Here is a 20,113-nt window from a genome sequence, read left to right as displayed (position 1 = left end):
GTTAGCCACCGATTCTGAAAGTTGCCAGTGTGGATGTATTAGATACATATCATAGCCAAAAGTGACTCTCAAAATCTATGAATTCGCCTTCAAGGTATTTGCTTTAAATGTCTTTTTATGGGAAGGGTTTTCCCTGGGTCTAATATAGAAGTAGGATGTTCCAAAATAAGACTTTGCTTCTCTCTTAGATGGGTTTATGTGATAAAGAGATGGACATGTGAAACATTACTTATTCAGTCATATGTACATTTCCTCTGGAATAATAATAGTATCCACCTCATAGGCTCATTGCGAGGGTAAAATGAAATAATACATGTAATGTGTTTGGGGCAGTGCCCGGCACATACTAAGTATTCAATAACTGGTGGCCATCATTATCGAATCACTTGCTAAAGATTTTCCATTTGAATAACAATAACTTGGCCTGTACCAGTTGCCATATATGGTCCAAGTGAAGGAGACATATTTCTTACAGTATTTTAGTTTGAAAAAGGATTGCTTTGAATGAATGTTCGAAGGTTTAAGCAGAGTGAATACCTAGGTATAATGATGGGGCTTGTGGATTTCATAGAAGGCATTAGAAAGGGTATATTTAGAGGATTGAAAAGAATGGGGGTTGGCTTGGAGGTCAGAGAGTGATTTAGTGAATGAAAGTGAAGGTGGTGGTTGTGGACCACTTCGAAAGGAATTTAGCCCTTGGCTTTAAAGAAGTCACTCAATAAATAGGAGAATCTGGAGAAAGATAGGTGTGGTGTAATGGAAGGATACGAGTTTTGGTTCTAGTTTCCTTTTTTCTCATCTGTAAAATGAGGAGGTCAAAGTTAGTAATTAATAGTAATTAATAGTAATTAAATTTTCTACATGCTTGCCATAAGCCAGGCATCTTAGGAGCATGATTTCATTGAACCCTCCCTCAGAAAAGCCTTATGAATGAGGTACCATTATTATCCTCAACTCACATATGAGGAGGCTGAGGCTCAGAAGAGGTTATATAACTTGGTCTAGGGTGGTCCAAGTCCAAAGCCCAAATAGTTTTCCTCCTGCTACTCTGACTCTCTGTGGCCTCCTGACTCTAGTAGCCAATGATTCTGAGTAAGGGACATTTAAAATTTTTTAAATTTTAAAATTTGGCTTGTCTTTTAAGAATGGGTGATGAAATCAAATCTTCTTGTATGTGAAAAGGAAAGGAAAATAGAGATTTAAGGTGAGTTATGATATTGACGACCTTTTCCCCTAACATTACTGGGCTAGAATCACTACAGAAAATGGGCAAAATATAAAAAAAGGTAACTTTTTGCAGATTTGATGACTACCACCGCCCATTAATTTGCCTCTGGTCTTATGGATAATATGAATATCTATTTTTCTTTTTGGGAAGGTTGCTAAAGCAATTTGCAAGGATATTGTGGAGGATTTTATTTAGAGGGGATAGGAATTCGTTTTTCAAAAGAGAAAGAATGAGTTAATGAGAGACAGTAAATTCAAGTTTCATTAAAACCCTGCTGGGATTTTGATTTGGACTTTACAGATGAATTTGGGAAGAACCGAGTTTTTACTATACTGTGTTTTCCCATCCAGATGCGTTCAGTGTCTTTCCATTTGTTTTGGCTTTTCAATTAATTTAAAAGCCAGTGAAATGTACTGGAATGACAAGAAATAGTTGTTTGAAAAGATAAAGAAGTCATTTCTCAAAAAATGACATTAAATCTAGCTGCAGTGGCTTTGGCCATTTTTGAAAGGAGTAGCCTAGGTTATTATTTATGTTCACAGTGAGAGCATCTTCTGCCTAGGTTTCTGATTTCACCAGTTGTTTCAGACATGCGATTGAAGACAATATTTGGCTTGGTTATTGGGTCTGAGAAAAAAAAAAGGTCTCATGAATGACAAAGCATAACATCATTTGTCTATGCAAATATTATTATAAAGTCCTGCTGCTTGTAGTGGGACCAAAAAGGAAATTATTATTTTACAAACATGTGAAGTATGTTTAACATGCGAAGGCTTGTTACACAATCAATGAAGAACAGTTGTTTTCTGCCCTTCCATAAATAACTAATGCCAAGAGCAGCCTGGCTATCTGTTTCAGCTTCTTGTTACAGGAGAGTAAAATGGGCAAGGCCTATTATATCAATACCCGCTAACAGAGCTGTCTTGGTAAATTCTGTTTGCCTTCAGTTTAATTTCCATGCTTTCGGTGGCTTTTATGTTGTATTTTGAATCTGTCAATTGCACTGTACGTTTTCCTAACTCTTCTCCATTTTCACATGTTTATCTCTTCTGTTTCTAATTGGACTAGTAGTTCTGGGAAATACTTATTACCCAGGAAGCCTGATGTAGTGGTAGGCACCCCGGTCTAGGAGTCTTGGGAACTGTGGTAGGAAATCCGGGCTCTGCTACTAGTTAGTTGTATGACTAGACAAGTCATTTAACCTGCATCTGTTTCTCTATTTGTAAACAGGATAATAATCCCCTGTCTTCCAAACTAGTAAACAATGGTGCAAATGTTCTCTCTAAAATGTCAGACAGTTGGCTGGGGGAATGTTTTGTTCCCGGGTAGTTGTTCTGGAGGGTTTCTGAGGACAAGAAATTAAGCAAGGCTTATTTTGACCCTGAAAAAGTGAAAAAAGAGCAGCTAGAAATAGTGTGGATACACTTGGTTTCCTTTTTGTAGATGCAGCTCTTTTATCCTCTTCACCCGGGGTGTGGTTAACTGGAGAGGAAAAGGTGGGGTACAGTAGGTGATAAAGGTAGCCAGAACTGTCAGCATTAATGAATAGTGTAAGTGATAATGATCTTGAAAATTCAACTAGTTTCTTGTCTGATAAGTACCTCTATATCTATATTTACAGACATCCTTATACATAGGTATAGATGTAGACATATGCATACATACAAACAAAAACTGATAGCTTCAGGCTCTTCCCTTTATACCTTGTAAAGTTGGAGGAACTTCAGTAACCTAGGACCGGCTCAGTGTTCATAGGAAGTTGCCTAATTGAAAAGGTCTGGGCTCAGTGACTGCTAGTAAAGGAAATTGACAAGAGTACTCTTTTTTCATTTTGGTCTGATTTACGTGCTACACTGGGTCTGTTCTATGTCTGTGGGGTTTTTTTTGGTTTTTTTTTGCGGTACGCGGGCCTCTCACTGTTGTGGCCTCTCCCGTTGCGGAGCACAGGCTCCGGACGCGCAGGCTCAGCGGCCGTGGCTCACGGGCCCAGCCGCTCCGCGGCATGTGGGATCTTCCCGGACCGGGGCACGAACCCGCGTCCCCTGCATCGGCAGGCGGACTGTCAACCACTGCGCCACCAGGGAAGCCCTGTGTCTGTGTTTTAATTCCACCACTAGACACTAAGTTTATTGAGGGCAGGGATGATCATTTCTTTGATTTCGTTTGTGTTAACCCTATTGTACATGACAGTGCTCTGTCACTGTAGGTACCCAGTAAATTATATAGCTGAGAAATGATTAGTTATTTCTGGTATTACAACAAGATCTTGTAAATAAACATGACAAACTTGTTGGTTGAAGTCCTGAACTTTCTAGGTCAATCTCGAAAAAGGAAGTTATATGACTGCCATAGCAAAATTCATAGGCATATTATATATAAGTGGGTGGGCCTGTTGGAAATTGGATGAGTAATCCCACTTCAAAGAAGTAACATACAAAGGCTGTAGCTCTATGCTCTCCAACTGTGGGCCTCCAACCACGTACAGTGTCACCTGAGATGCTTATTAAAGATTCATATTTCTCAGCCCTGCTCAGATCCAGGTATCCATATTTTAACAATCACCCCAGATGATTCAGATGCATACTAAAGTCTAAGAACAACTCTAGCCTGTAACCTGAGGTGGTCACACACACACACAAACACACACGTTGTTACCTCCAGTAATTCTATGGGAAAATACAAAACAGCAGGTGAAATGACATGTCCATTCCTAGCAAGAAGAGGAAGCTAGTCCTCCATTATGCATCAGACAACTGGAAGCATACTGGCATTTTCTTTCTTTTGGTGATATATTCTTGGCAGTTTGTCGTGGCTCATTTGCAATTATGGTCTGTCTCTTTTGAAACCCCGAGACAGTTCGCCAGCATTTTATTTTTAACAACAATTTCTTGAATCTCTTAGGAACAGTATTTGTAGGACTGGCTCAGAAATAACAATCGGGGCCAGTAAGATGTCATACTGCTGCGGTGATGTTTCCTTATCAGTTATGAGCTCTTTTGCCATTACACCATCGTGGAAATGCAAGGCATTAAGTGAAAACCCTGCATTCCTGTAATATTTCATAAGTGGGGATGGCTGGATGGGGTCTTAACGTAGTGAGAGGCGAGATAAAGGGAAGAGAGGCGTTAGCTGGGGCTTGGAGAAGCAGGATGTCTTAGGCAAAGAACGTTAAGATCTCTCTCTATAGGAAGAGCAGTGAAGTCCGAAGATGAATATCTTGAAAGGGCAGCTGGAGGACGACCCGAGGGGAACTTTCATTCTGGGGTGGAGTCCTGGGAAGCGAGCGCAGGTGCGGGAGTGGGTCCGTTCTGCACCTCGCTGAAATCAGGCGCCCGGACCTCCCGAAAACACGCTCAATCACCCGGCCCCGGGGACTGGAGCTGGACCCTGCGGTGAGCCCGCGGGGCGCCGTTAGCCGGCTTAGCTCCCCCGGAGCACACCGAACACCCCCCGCCCCCCCCACCCCCCCGCCGCTAGCAGCCCGCTCGGGCCCTCCTTTTCGGCTGACGTCGGGGTGAGCGGAGGCGGGAGCGTGGGTGGGCCGAGCGCGCCTTCGCCGGCGATTCGGCCGGCTGTGCCACACCACCGCGCGCCCCCGCTCCTCCCGCCCCTCCGGGCGCGTCTTTTCCGGGCCCGCGCCACGCTGCGCCTCGCCCCGCCTCCTCCTCCGCCGGCCCTCCGTGTGTGCGCGCGCCGCTGCGGCTTTTTCTCCGGCCTCCGTAGCGTGCCCCTCCTTGCCCCAGCGCTAGCGGGCACGCGGCTCCTTTCCACCAGCCTCTCGAGTGTCGAGTGTTGGCCGGCTGCGGAGACGCCGCAGGCAGCGCCTCTGGTGAGTAACCCCAGCCGGCGAGGCTCCTGCCCCGGCAACCCGTGCCCTGTCGCTGTGCCGGGGCCCCCGCTCCGGCCAAGCTATCGTCCCACACCTGAGCCCGGAGGAGGTTGAGGGGACGTTTCCATTACCGGAATCCGCTCGCTTTCTTCTGGAGCTCGGGCGTTCTACCCTCCCGCCTCCTCCGGGTCCGGAAGATTCCCGAGGTCCCGGTATCATCTCCTTTGCTGAGGTCTGGGGTCCTCGAGACCCTGGCCTGCCTCTTCTTGCCGCTCACCGCCCTCCGAGAGCCAAAAGCATCTTCCCGATCGGGGTACTAGGCTTTGCCATGACCCTTTCTTTCCAAATGAGCACATCAGGGGCTCGCCAGACCTCCAAACGACCTTTAGGGCGCTCCTGGACCTCAACTCCATTTTGTCCCCTTCGAGTCTCTCTATATCTGAGAGCTAGGGGATCTCTCTGACCCTAGAAGCATCCGCCCTTCGAATTTGAGGGATGCCCTAGCTTCCGATATCCTCTTAGCTTCCGTATCTTTAGGTAGGTTAGAAAAACGGCTGGTTTCTAGCAGAAACATGCTCTTATTTTTTCCTGTTCTACCTATCTACATCCTTGTCCTCCATGGGTGCTGTATATTTAGCATCAGCTTTATTCACTTCCTCTTCCTCTCATTCGATTGCCCTACAGAAAGAACTGTGGTCGATGTCAATAGCACAGAGAAGAATCGAGGAGAATATGATTCACTGCCTAGCCCCCATTAAGGGGTTACATATTTTAAATAAGACGTCATTTCTTCTCTTCACTCCAGCCATCTCCTCCTTCAAAGGCATTTTTTTTTCACCCTCTTGAAATGACTTTGCTCTGATCGTTTTCACCTTAAAAAATCATCCCTCTAAGAAACGGCGAGATGGAGAATAAGGGCTAAATGGCATTTAAATGAACCCCTTTGAAAAAGTAAGCAGTCTGCTTTATCGGTTAATGGTTTGATCAACGCCTCAGTTTCCTCATTTACAAAAATGAGGATGTTGAACGAAGGTTCTTTCTAGTGTTTTGATTCTAGGACCTCTAAACTCATGCTTAGTAACATGTTGCAGCATAACGGAGATTTAACCTGATGAAATCCTCATTTCCCGGCAGTTGCTTGTTGCTACGTTACTTTTTCTTTTATATTGCCTGTAACAAATAGTTTTACCTGCTCTTGATACATAAGGCTGTAAGCAGAGATCCAATGACTGTACTGTCAATGAGCATATCAATCAAGATTTTAATAGTGTGAGGCCTCTTCCTCGGATTGTAATAGAGCTCATCTTTACGATTGAAAAGAAGTGTGAGACTTGTAAGACTCCTGTAATAATTAACACCCTCTCTGCCATTTAGGTGGAGGATGAAACATTAAACTGTTAGTCTGCTCGCACCACAGAATAAAGTACCTTATTGTTCTGATAGGAGAAGTAATTTGACACCTAAAAATCCACAGAAGGTGTAATGCAACAATTAACATCTTGAATAAATTCAATTTTTCCCCTAAAACCCCTATTTTAAAAATAAGAGATTCAGATTAAGATTTTTTGTTTGAGTGTTTTGGGTAGGGGTGGGATGGGTGGAGAAAGGAGAGGCTTGCCCAGTTCAGTGAGAAGAGAAATGAATTAGGACTCCGGAGAGGCTCAGGTGCCAGTTCCAGTGCTAGCTGATTGTATAACCTTGAATAAGTCACTTTACCTCTCTTCATTTTTGCATCTGTCAAAGGGTCTTGATGTTGGCAGAATAATCCGTATAAGTCCCCCAATTTGAAAAATACATATATATATATATATATATATATCTCACAATTTGCATTAAGGCTGTGCCATAAATCCTTAGTTAAACTAAGCTAAGGTAAATCCTTAGTTATTTAGAACGTTTTTCTGAAAGATTTGCTTACACTGGTTCCAATCTATATATGCATAATTCTTAATTCATCCTTATCAAATAAATTACTATATGTGGAAGTCTATAAGTTGGGAAGCATTTTACAAAAGTCAGGTATTGCTAACTTAAGCTTGCAAGTGAAGGGTGTGCATACCACACTTTATTATTTTTTTTAAACATTCAGGGCTTTTAAGAAATTTGTACGGGAATGTATACATACTGCCTTGTAACTGTAATTGGCTAGGCGCTTGAAAAGAATATGCCGGCATCTCAGTCATTCATTCATTTGTTCGTTCATTCAACTTATCTTGTTCCTCCATCTGTCACGTATTTTGTGCCAGGCCACTAGGATACGATGGTTAAGAAGGCAATCCTTACCCTGCAAGGTTTAGTTTTATAGTTCAGGATGGAGGTGATGATGGTGGGAGTTTTGGAGAGACAGTTTGTATGTCAGTTTATTTTTATTAACAACAGTCAAATCAGGGACAGAAGCAAAATCCTGGGGAAGTTAAGGCTCCCCAGGGGAGGAGGAGATGATTGTAGCCTGTAGACTCTCTTCTTGGCATTTCTTTTTTTTTTTTTCTTTCCTTGACCTTCAGTTATTGAGACTTTAGCAAAAATGAAAGCTTTATTTTTTCCACTCCTGCTATTGGTTGGTCTTATATATTCTTTATCTTCCTTTCTCTTTTAACTGTTTATTTTAAGATAGTTGTAGTTTCTCATACAATCATAAAAATAATCCCCTTTAATTTTCCCCAGTGGTAACATCTGGCATAACTGTAGCATAATGTCACAAGGAAATTGAGACAGATACAGTCCATCCACCTGATTCAGAGATCTCCAGTTTTACATCCACTCAGTTGCGTGTGTGTATTTAGTTCTATGCAGTGTTACCATATGTGTAAATTCGTGTGACTACCACCACAGTCAAGATACAGGACAATTCCATCACCCCAAAGGTCTCTAATGTTGCCCTTTTATAGCCACAGCCATCTCCCTCCCTCCCTGATCCCTGGCAACGACTGATCTGTTTTCCTTGCCTATAATTTTGTCATTTCAAGAATGGTATACAAATGAAATCATGCGATATGTAATCTTTTGAGATCGACTTTTTTTCACTCAGTGTAATTCCCTGGAGATTCATGCAGGGAATGTGTCTTGTATCAATAGTTCTTTTTCATTCCTGAGTTGTATTCCATGCTGTGGATGTATTATAGTTTAATCGTTCACCCATCGAAGGACATCTATTTCCCGTATTTTGTAACCTATTATGAATAAAGCTCCTATGAAAAATGGTGTACTGGTTTTTGTATGAACATAAATTTCCACTTCTCTGGGATAGTTGCCCAAGAGTGCAATCGCTGTTCGTATGGTAGTTGCATGTTTAGTTTTATAAGGAACTGCCGAACTGCTTTCCAGAGTGACTGTGCCATTTTACATACCCCCGCCCGTGCCCCAGCAATGCATGAATTGTGCTCATCCTTGCTAACACTTGGTGTTGTCACTATTTTTTATTTTAGCCATTCTGATAGATATGTATATAGTGATATCTTGTCATAGTTTTAATTTGCATTTCCCTGGTGGCTAATGATGTTGAACATCTTTTCATGTGCTTATCTGCCATCTCTGTATTTTCATCAGTGAAATGTGTGGTCATGTCTTTTGTCCATTTTCTAGTTGGATTTTTTTTTTTTTACTGTTGAGTTCTGAGAGTTCTTTTTATATTCTTAATACTAGTGCTTTGTTGGCTACATGGTTTGCAAATATCTTCTCCCATCCTGCAGCTTGCCTTTTCGTCGTCTTCACAGGGAAGTTTCGCAGAACAAAAATCTTTAATTTTGATGAGGTCCAGTTTATCAATTTGTCCTTTTATGGATCATGCCTTTTGTGTTAAGGGGTCTTATGTACCTTTGTTATTTAATTTTATTCCTTGCTGTTCTGTATAACATCCAGTACTTCTGTAAGCAGTGTGAATATTTTTTTCTTTGAGCAATCCTGGAGCTCAGATGTATTCTTTGAACTAGTGGTCTTGGTGGCTTACAGTGTGTGTACATACTCATACATGCTCTCACTATATTAAAATGGCTGCCATCCTTTTGTGCCTTAAAATATAATTTCTGCCTTACCAGGCAGTCAAATGAAACATTAAAATTAGTATTTTAAAATTAAGTAGACACGTCATATGCCAAGGAGATTTTTGGTTTCACTTTCTAATTTTAAAATATTTTGGCAAAACTGTATAGTTTCTAATCAACATTTGTGGTAAGTAGTCCAAAGCAAAAAAATCGTGTTCTCATTTAAATGTACTTTGAAAGTCTGCTTCTGCATTTTAAGTAGTGAAGTTGCGAATATGATGATAGATTTAGTAGGCTTTTGCTACTCAGAATAGTGAATAGAAGACTGTTGAATTTGTCTGTCTAGACTGCATGTTTTTCTTTTATAGTAGCTACTTAATGTTCATTTTAATTATCTTTTAGAATAAGCATTAGTTTTAAGGTGACTTACAGTGTTATATTTTGAAAAATATATGTGCTCATATTATGAGAACTTACAGGAAGAGCTTAGTGATTGATTTTTAGAGTATTCATTTCTGTAAGGTGGTACTGAAATTATTACTTGTCCCTTCAGTGTCACCATATTTGCTCAAATAAGTGTATAGCCAGGGTAGTGGATTTGCAAAAGATCAATCATTGGTATAAGACAAGGGCTGGTAAAATACTGCCGGTGGCCAAATCCTGCCCACCACCTGTTTTTATGAATAAATTTCTGTTGGAATACGGGCACATCCATTCATTTATGTATTGTCTGGCTGCATTCAAAATACAATGTCAAAGTTGAAACAGAGAACTTATGACCCTAAAAGCCAATTTACTCTCTGGTAAATTTTACACAAAAAGTTTGCCCAGAGATAACGCAACCTTAAAAATTATTGAGTGAGTCTCTATGTTATAAAGGAAATTTGACAAACTTTACCTTGACTTTTAGTATCTTTTAGGTATATTTCCATGGGAAATTGTGGTTCAGAACAGTGTATTCATTTTCTTTAACTAAGTCTGAAGGCACTGTGGTCTAGGAGCAGCATTAAGGAATGGATAGAGAGTTGGGAAGGTTGATGTTGTTGTTGTTGTCGTCAAGTGTGGGGTATTTCAGTGTGAATGTCAATCTACAAGTATGGCAAATAGTGAGATTCAGAAGCAGGCCTGTCCAGTTGCGATGTCCTTTGGAGATCCTGCTGTAAGCTAGAGCGGTAACGACAGAGCCAGTTATGGCAGCACTGTTGCTCCTGCTCCCCAGACTTCTGTGATCTTTTTTTTTTTTTTGTGGTATGCAGGCCTCTCACTGTTGTGGCCTCTCCCGTTGCGGAGCACAGGCTCCGGATGCGCAGGCTCAGCGGCCGTGGCTCACGGGCCCAGCCGCTCCGCGGCATGTGGGATCTTCCCGGACCAGGGCACGAACCCGTGTCCCCTGCATCGGCAGGCGGACTCTCAACCACTGCGCCACCAGGGAAGCCCTGTGATCTTTAAATACATAGTAGTTTGAGCCTAATAAGCTGACCTTAAGACTGGCTGGTTTATTATTTTGTTTGCACAGCTTCCTTTCGTACATTAGAAGTTCACACTTTAGTTCTTTTAAACGTCCTACCTACAAGTAATGTTGAAAATGGAAATTGAGTTAGCACTGTGGGCTGTATATTTGGAAAGAAATGGATCTCAGCCTCACATCATACACAAAAATACATTAAGGATGTATTTTAAAAATTTCTGGAAAGCACAAGACACCATAACAAAGTTAAAAAGGCATATGACAGACTGGGGGGAAATAACTTCTACATATGCAGTGGAAGCTTTTATTGACTTTTACTTAACTGACTCACCATATTAAATGATACTCATTTCTTTCGTAAAATACACTGTGCACTGAACACTTGCTATTAGTAGGTTGGTCTCAGGTAAGCCAGGCTTGTGGACCCACCAGTACAACAGATGCTTTTATTACTGAACCTATATATGCTCGTTGTTCTTGTTTTTGTAAATATGTAATTTATTTTCATATTTTATAATGTGATACAGTCTGAGTAGTGGGGAATTGAAGTTCTTACTGAAAATTTACATATGAAATGATATGATGTCTGGTATTGGCTTCAGATTATATGGGGGTTGAGGTACGGAGTGCATAGAGATGTGAAAGAAATAAAATTCAGCACGTATAGATAATTGTTGAAGCTGGGGGATAGGTTTATTATAACAAAACAAATGGTATGCTTTGGAAAGAGTTGATGAAAGCAAGTTATTACTGTATAATTAGGTGTGGGTAAGACAATGATAAAAGATTTGTATAAAATAAATATAAAAATCTGAGGGGTTCTCTACTCATAGTTCCTTGCAAGTGTCTTTTAAGTTCTTTGAAGTTCTACATTAAGAATTCAAATTAAATTTCTTTACAATCCATGGGCCTGGAGTTAAAGAAAGGTCTTGGCTTCTTGGCCCTTTATCAAAAGTTTGACGAATGAGTGTACATTTACCACTGATAAAATGAAGATAAAATGAAATGTTTGTCATGTGCATATTTTCTTATGACTGTTCACCTTAGTTGACCTTTTCAATTAGCTAATCAAGTGTTCCAAATAACATTAGATAAAAAGGTTTCTACTGTGTAATATCTATGATATGTAAAGAGCTCCTACAGATCAATAAGAAAAAGGCACCTGTTAGAAAAAGTGGCACAGGGTTATGAATTGGCCTTTCACATAAGAAGAGATTGAAATGATGATTAAAAAAGAAAAGATGCTCAAATTCATTCTAGTAATTAGGGAAATGAAAACCTTTTTTTTTTTTTTTTTTTTTTACCAAATACATTGGCAAAAACTATAATATCCACTTTTTGAAAGAAATGGGCACTCTCATACACTGTTAATGAGAGTGCAAATTGTGTAGCTTTTTGATAGAGGGTACCAAAATCCTCTCATTTTTAAAATATGCATATATTTTGGCCCAGCAATTCTGTAGGAAGCTATTCTAAGGAAATATCTGCACATTTGTATAAAGATGCATACAAGATTTCAATGCAGTGAAACTGGTCATAACAGTGAAAACTTGGCAGCAACCTAAATGTGCATCAGAAGGGGAATGATTTAAATAATGGCATGCTGTTCTGTGGAATAACATGGGGCTATTAAAGGAAAGAAACCCTTCAGACCTATATAAACTGACACAAGAGTTCCAAAATATGTTGTTAAAGGTGGGGGGGGGCAGAGGAGGGAGTTATAGAACAGTCCGGATACCATGATTCCACTTATCTAAAAGAACAAAACCTTACCATGCATATGGATAATACAAAAAAGTGTGATTGATACGCACCACAAATGGTTATCTCTAGGGCAAAAGGGAGTGGTGTTAGAGGAAGGCAGTATAGAGATACTTACACATTTTACCCTATACAATTCTACAATGCATTTTAATTTATGATTTACTATTTTGATACTAATTATACAGATTCATCATATGCAACATTACACACTGGAGGATAATTACAATGCGATTCTGAAATGGAGTGAATGCCTTGTATTTAGACAGCACTCAGGTAGTTTTTAAAAATAATTTTCTCCCTTTGTTAAAGTAGTATTTGTATTGTCTAACTTTTCTGCACTGAAAATATGAGTGTAAAGAAGAATAAGAGCACCACAATCCCATACCCAGGGAGATCTATTGTCAACTTCTGGGTACACGTTTGTGTACACACATGTTTGGATGCTTGCATGCACACGTGTGCACACATACATGCACGTGTGCAAACATACGTATCTTCTTTCTACAAAAATGGGTTCTTACTGTGCATACCTATTTGTAATTTGCTTCCTTTAACTTGACTCTATACTGTGAGCATCTTTCACGTTTGGTAACTCTGAATAAGTGAAAAAGACATCTTAGTGGGAAGAAGAACAACACTGTGCCATGTAAGTATAGTGTTCCACCTAAAACAACTGGTTTCTAGGACAAACTATAATCTTAAAGTCATGGCCACCAAAAGTAAATAACCAAGGAACTAAAAAATCCTCAATGTTAAACCAGTTCAGTTCTGTTTGGAATTAATGCACATGTTGTTTAAATTGTAGTTACTAGTAATGATGTATAAGTGCAATGTATTAAAATGTCATTAGGAATCTTTTGGGTGGGGTTTGGTTTTAATGAAGATTTTAAAACTGAGCTTGAACAGTTATTTTGGTTCAAAGAAAAACCAACCGGTCTAATTTTTGGTAAATGTGTGGGCTTAGTTGTGTTCTTTCGCAACTTACAAAAGCAAAGAAAATCTAGGTCTCTGTGGCAACATGAATCTTTGTGTATGGTAACTCAGTCTGTAGTATATAAAATTGTACATTAGGAGAACTGTGTTTGATTTGGGCAAGTATGTACGTATTCTGCTCGCATGTCCTCTAGAAGCATTTATTGAGCACATCCGCCCTGGGCTCATTATAACCTTTTCTGGGTTTATGCTGTGGGACTTAGAGGTGAAAAGACCTTAGTTTATGATGAATTCAATAGAGTATTTAACGAAAGAAGATTCTACCTTGTAGACAGTGGTGTTAATGTGATGGCCTAGCATAGCTGCTCATATTTTTGTTATGGCGATTGAAATAGCATCGCTGCTCTCCAAGGCTGTGCATCTTGTGCATTTTGGCCTTTCTGGAATTGATTTCACAGCAAGAGGATTTTTCTTTCATAGGCGCTGTGAAGTTAGCAGATTTTATGTGGGAGTCAGAATAGAGGTTTCCCATTTCTCACTTGATTGATGACAGGGACGTGTGAGATGAGGCTAGTAACAGAGGTATTGAAAATATTTATGGTGGCTTCTAGTGGTTGTTAAGAAGTTAAGGCAGTGGAAGGCATGGTGAAATACCTGTTTTCTCTTAGGTATCCTGTTTATTACCTTCAATATGTGCCTAAAGCATTTTAATACTACAAAAAAAGTAATGATAGGGTTTTGAAGGACCACTCCCCTGGGGGTACCCGAGTGGTGAGTCATCAGAGAAAGCCTGCAGAAATGGGCAGAGCTGCTCCTGCTGAAATGGTGATCATTCGTTATTCTCAGAATATGTTAGTCATTTCTGCTTCTCAAATGAACTGAAAGCTGAACATTTCCCGCAGACAGGAAACAGGAACTTGGTTGAATGAGCTTAAAGTTCAGTTATGGCTTTGGAAACAGAAGAGAAGACAGAACTAGCACTAGTATCTCATGGGACGCATCCAAGTAAAAGATGCTGTGTTCCCCATGACCACTGAAGATACTAAGTTGAGACATAGCTTAAAAGAGTAATTGAAAAATCATCACTTGACTGGGGGGTAGAACTGGGCAGAACTAGCCATAAACAACTGTCAGATGAATGTGTTTCAGACAAATAGAGCAGAAAAGAGAAAAGCAGGCTAGGATAATGGTATTCTTGTACTTGGAACGACAGAGACCTTCAGGATTTGGTGCGAGGTTAGTTTAGTATGGTTTAAAGCCTTTGGTGAAATACTTGGGATTCCGTTTGTGCCCAGGCACTTCCTTACAGGAGTAGGTTAGAATTTCTGTGAAGCAGGTGGTTTCCATACTCTGGAAACTAGAAAAGTCATGGTTCAGGCTCACTGTTTGGTGAATTATAGCAACCTGCAGATGGGAAGCTGTGTAGTGTTTATTTCCCCCGATAGAAAGAAATGTCAGTATTAGCATATTCATTCAAATATAGTTACACATTTTACATTTTCAAGCAGAATGACTGAACTCGTAAGGACATTATATAACACAGCTTTTCCACCAGAAAATTTTGGATTCCTTTGTTTAGATTTTGTTTTTAGTGTCAAGTATAAAGGCCTGGGTTTTTATGTGGAAGCAGGTTTTTAATTTATGCACATATTTGCATTAATTTGAATATTCTCTTGATCACCAAGAGATTGTTGAATATTAAACTGTTAGTAAGGGAGTAGCTTTCTTTAGGAAGTATCCTCCAAAGAATTTACTTCTTTACAAGTAATTTTAGAAAAGACAACTGTAAAATGGAAACTTCCCTGGTGAATCTCCCACCTTTTTTTTTTTTTTTTTGCGGTAGGCGGGCCTCTCACTGTTGTGGCCTCTCCCTTGCAGAGCACAGGCTCCGGACGCGCAGGCTCAGCGGCCGTGGCTCACGGGCCTAGCTGCTCCGCGGCATGTGGGATCTTCCCGGACCGGGGCACGAACCCGTGTCCCCTGCATCGGCAGGTTCACTCTTAACCACTGCACCACCAGGGAAGCCCCCACCTCCTTTTTTAATCCATGTTTTGAAATGGAGTTCCCCAACCTCACTTTTAAGCCTTTCTTTTATGGCCTGAGTAGAATTGAATGAGGGGTGATCCTCAACCCCAGAAGTACAAAGTGTTCATTGGGGTTAAAAAGATACTTGTACTTGCCCTGCCGGCTGACTTGAATCCTAGCTCAGTAGGGTCATTCTGGAGTCACTGTAAGCCTAAGGGCTCTGCAAGGGTAGAAGAATATTCTACCTGGCTCTCGGAGGAAGAATATTCCAGTGCTCAGATAGCTTCCCAATCTCTATCTTGTCTCAGTGGTACCCTGCATTTGAGCCGTTGTTATTTGGTTGTATGAAATGTTTGTGTGGAGTGATTGGCCTATGATTGCAGTGATATAGTACATGTGGTGCAATGGGAGAATCATTCCTAACTTAACTTTCAGACAGCTCATCTTTTTCTCAAAAAGCCCCTAACCCTAAAGATTGTAGGGTTTTTTTTTCACCTCTTAGGGAGAAAGTGCTTCCTTACAATCTAGCTTCTAATTGTCCTCAACTGAGGAAGACTATTGACCACCTCCCTCCCTGCCTTTGACTGAAGGGTCATGTTGCTTAGGGCACTGCCCACAGGAAAGAGGAGGTCAGTGCTGTACTAGGGCATGACCAAAGGAATGAGAGTTGGCCATGAACATATGGTCTCTAGCCAGAGCGTACCTTGAGTTTTGAAAACTAGGAATCTCAACTCCAGCTTGTTCTTTAGAGACATATTTTAAAAACAAGCTGTAGCCTGTTGGGTCCCTAAGCTAAGAGTGTGTTGAGAAGCCTTGCAGTGTTTAATCTGATATCACAGTCTCTGGTGGAAATCTGCAAAAGTGAGTCAAAACTCTGTGTTTTTCCAAAGACAGGATTGTTGTTATGAAACACATATATGTTACTTTAATGACTTTGATGAGATGGAAGCAACTCATTTTGAAGCAGCTAATTTTGGCTGAAAGAATTGCTTTTCAACCTAGAGTTGATTTCTTTAATTTTGCATCATTCCTAGCTAATGTGACACTAAGGTCATTTTATTTGTCTGGTCTCTTCTAGATGTCATAACATTTTGTCATGAGATCATGAGAAAATGTTTCTTCTGCTTTGAGAGGAGTGATTAGGAGTCTGTTTAGGATGGAAAATCAATTCTTAGATTTGTTGCCTCTGCTGCTGACCTCTGCCTCCTGTGTGAAAGAAAATCAATGATGTTTCAAAGTCATACAGTTACATATTTGGGTTGCATAAAATTGTTCTGTGAAATGAGCTAAACTTTTAGAATTTGAGTTTGGTACTTGGCCAGATCCGGGGACATGTCCTGCGATTGCTAGACCTTTTTTTTTAAAAAAAATTTTTTTTTCTTGAGTTTACCGGCAGTAGCCCATTGCTGATGAAAGATAAGGATGTTGCCTGGACTTGGCACCAGGCGCCGAACCTCAATGCCTTTCTCTTCTACTTTCAGACATAGCAGCCCTGGAAACCATAAGATCGAGGTGCTGGAAGCATTCTGATAATCCCTTTTCTTATTCTTTAAAAATCTGGCCTGTTGCTGTCACACAACCATCAGGCCTCAAACAGAGAACGTTTGTTTTCAGAACCTCCTCTGTGTTGACCTTAGTTTTGCTTTTGAAGAAGAGTAAGCAGCAGGTTGCTCCGTATAGTACATGAGAAAGAGAACCTTCTTTACCTTTTACTGCTGCTCACATTGTTTGCAGATGCTTCCAGGAGGATTGAATTATAACCTAATTTAAAGATGATGTATTTTCGCTTAACTATACACAGAAATAACTGCAAAGGGATGTCTTAAAAGCAAATTACACATTGTAGGTACAGCAGAAGTTAAATGCTTTAGGGATAAATGGGTGATATCTGCTGGCGGAAATATCAACACTGTTGAAATTACAGCAAGTTTCTTGGCTGACGTTTTTATGGGGACACATAACTCCCCTTCCTTAAACAGTGTTTCATTGAGATGGGAAAAAGACTTCTGCTCTGCTTGGGAGTTTTTAGTACACTGGTGCTTCTCTTTAAATCTGTTTTTGAAATTCTTGTTTTGGATCTCATCTTCTGCAAAAGTGCCTTTTATTGACACATTGTCAATACTCAAGTAAGGAAACCTACAAGTAAGGAAACCTACAAGTAAGGAAACCTACAAGTAAGGAAACCCCCCGTTGTGTGTGTTCTGCAGTGGAACTAACCTATTCCAAATTTTACTCTTGCTGGAGGAGTATTATAACCAGAAGGTTATAACCTGTTTGTAACAGATGGATAGTAGTCTGCAGATGAAATTGATCCAGACCTTTTAGTTTTGTTTGTGTTTTTAGCTCTGCATTGTCCTTTCCTTTATTCCTTTTCAGAACCTCACTTTCAGGCTTTGCATAATTTTCCTTGCCCTAATATTTAAAGGAAATTTTAAAAAATCCATTTTGAGCAAGACAGCTGGTACCTAAGCATTAACAGGTATAACTGGATAATCCCAGAGGGTAGCTATTATTATTAACTTTTTTAAAAAGTCTGGTTGGGCTATTATTATAGGGTTGAGGGTTGGCTCATGGGTATCCCTCTTTTCCTATTATACGTATATGTCTGCTCTCTATGTTAGTCTCATGTCCTCTTAAAATATTGTCTATTGAACAGTAAGCTCCAGAAGGAGTGGGCTTGGTAAATGCTCATTGAATTTTTCTTGAACGAATGCATGTGCATGTACCTGTAGCTGCCCAGGATTTGGGAAACTAAATTTTTAAAAATTTTACAGATGAAAAGGGTGGTTACTGGCTATACTTATTTTTAATTTTTTTCCCTCAAATGTCCTTATGGTGGTTAGTCTTCAGCAGTGATGATTACAAAACCAAAGAAAATAGAGACTCAACCTTTTGTTTCCTGCTTCAGTGAGCCTATGCCCAATAGGATAACATCACTTTCATATTATGAAAGTCACTGCATATGTCATTAAGTCTTTACAACTTTCGGTTGTCATGCTAGAAGGCGTAGCTTCTTCCAAGACTTCTTTCTACCAAAGAAGTTCTATTCCACCATATTCTTGTTTAAATGTAGGAATCTCTTAACCAAATGGATTTTTTCTTCTGGATTTAAAAAATGTGATCTTAATACATGGCTTATTTTTTTAAATAAATGTTTCATTTTGGAATAATTTTACATTTACAATGAATTTGTAAAGATAGTTCAGAGGTCCTGGATATTTTTCCCCAGCTCCCCCTAATGTTAACATTTTACATAACAGACACTGGTGCAGTACTCTAGAATTTATTTGGATTTCCCTAGTTTTACTACCAAAGTCTTTAATTTTTTTCCTGTTCCAGGATCCAAAATTGTTATACATGTTTATTTTAGAAAACATGTATGGATAAAAAAACAAAACAAAGTACGGGTAGTGCCCCTACGCAGAGACAACTATTGAGATTTTTTAGTATATATCCTTCCATATCCCCCAAACGTTTTTGGATTCCCCTAAAAAACAAAATGTGTTTTATATACTGTTTTGTAATTTGCTTTTTTACACTTAATATAGCATTTAAATTTTTTGTGAACATCTTCCCATGTCTTCTATTTTTAATGTAGTTTAATCTATTTCCTATCCTTATTTATTTGTTTATTTATTTGGTCATGCCAGTGGCTTGAGGGATCTTAGTTCCCTGACCAGGGATTGAACCCAGGTCCCCGGCAGTGAAAGCGCCAAGTCGTTAGTACCCACTGGACTGCCGGGAATTCCCTGTCCTTAGTTATTTTGTTTCCATTTCTTTGTTCAGTTAATTCTTCATGATTTTAGGCCAAACTATGCGGGTGTTCTCAACGTTTCCCCCCCCAACAAACCTGAGAAATAGGACACTCCTATCAGTAACAATGGCTCATTAACCCAGTGATTCTAAATATGTGTGTATTAGGTTGAACCATTTGAAATTGCTATATTTTTGTATGTAACAGCTTTTCGACTATTGGCAATTTTATGTGGTTCAACCTAATAGTTTCAAAAAGCTTTCTAGGTCATTCTGATCCCTTTCCTCCATTCTCACTCCACTGAGAACCCCTGGCCTCTCACTCTACTGAGAATCTCTGCATTTAGAATGGTGAGCTGACTCTGAAACATTTCACCAGGCAAAAATGTTGACAAATCACCTTCCAGGTGTCTCTGATAAACACAACATCCTTAAGACTTATGCCTATGTTGATGACATATGCAGAGAACTTGAACTCCGGTGAATTGCATCTGTCCATCAGCATGTTGAAAATAGACTTCTGAGCATCCAGCCTGAGCTCTGGAAAATACAGGCTGACTGATGGCTCTGAGTCCTGGTTCTGTATCTATATTGGATAGCCAGGGGCACTGGCGCCACCCAGTGGTACCTCGTAGACGAGCAGCTGATGTTGCTCTTACCTCTACTTTCACTTTTTTCTTTCTTTCCTCTTCTCCCATGTTTATGGTCTCACCTTCCTTTTCTTTTCTCCATTTGTACCAATTGCAGTAACGGGTTTCATTTAGCCCAGCTGATGAGAATCAGAGCGCTACACTAGCCATATAATTTTGCTGTGATATCCTTATTTAAGTAAAGGCTTTGGAATATGAGACATGAAATCATACGTGTAAACATACTGAGCAGACTGTTATTCGCCCTGTTTATGAAGTCATGATTCCTACCCAGAATGGGAGTAAAATTTGTACTCTGCCAGAATGTGGCCCATCTTGTGTTTAATTTCAAACTTGTCAGTGTATGAGAGGAAGCACGCCTATGTATCTCAGATGTGAGGAGGCATACATACATAGAGTGAAAGATTTAACTGGGAAAATATTCTTTGGTTTCCTTCCTCTTTAGTATGACTTGTTATTTCAGTCAAGAACTATTTAGTAAGC

The 20,113-nt window shown here is 40.0% G+C and overlaps 1 protein-coding gene across 3 annotated transcripts in view; it reads left to right on the top strand.

The window, feature by feature from the left end:
• The first annotated feature begins 4,787 nt into the window (after window positions 1-4,787).
• Window positions 4,788-20,113, top strand: part of ACSL4 (acyl-CoA synthetase long chain family member 4) — a 76,366-nt gene continuing 61,040 nt past the window's right edge. For 2 of the 3 annotated variants that reach the window (XM_029240268.1, XM_029240271.1), the window contains exon 1: window positions 4,894-5,057. The gene's annotated coding sequence lies outside the window, so the exon portion shown is untranslated. Of the gene's footprint in view, window positions 5,058-20,113 lie in introns of all 3 variants that reach the window. The other variant, XM_029240270.1, reaches the window with a different exon arrangement.

The sequence above is a fragment of the Monodon monoceros genome, unplaced genomic scaffold, assembly GCF_005190385.1.
Source record: "Monodon monoceros isolate NGI ecotype Baffin Bay Population unplaced genomic scaffold, NGI_Narwhal_1 Super_Scaffold_22, whole genome shotgun sequence".
Lineage (NCBI taxonomy): Eukaryota > Metazoa > Chordata > Mammalia > Artiodactyla > Monodontidae > Monodon > Monodon monoceros.
This window is presented reverse-complemented; position numbering and strand designations above follow the sequence as displayed.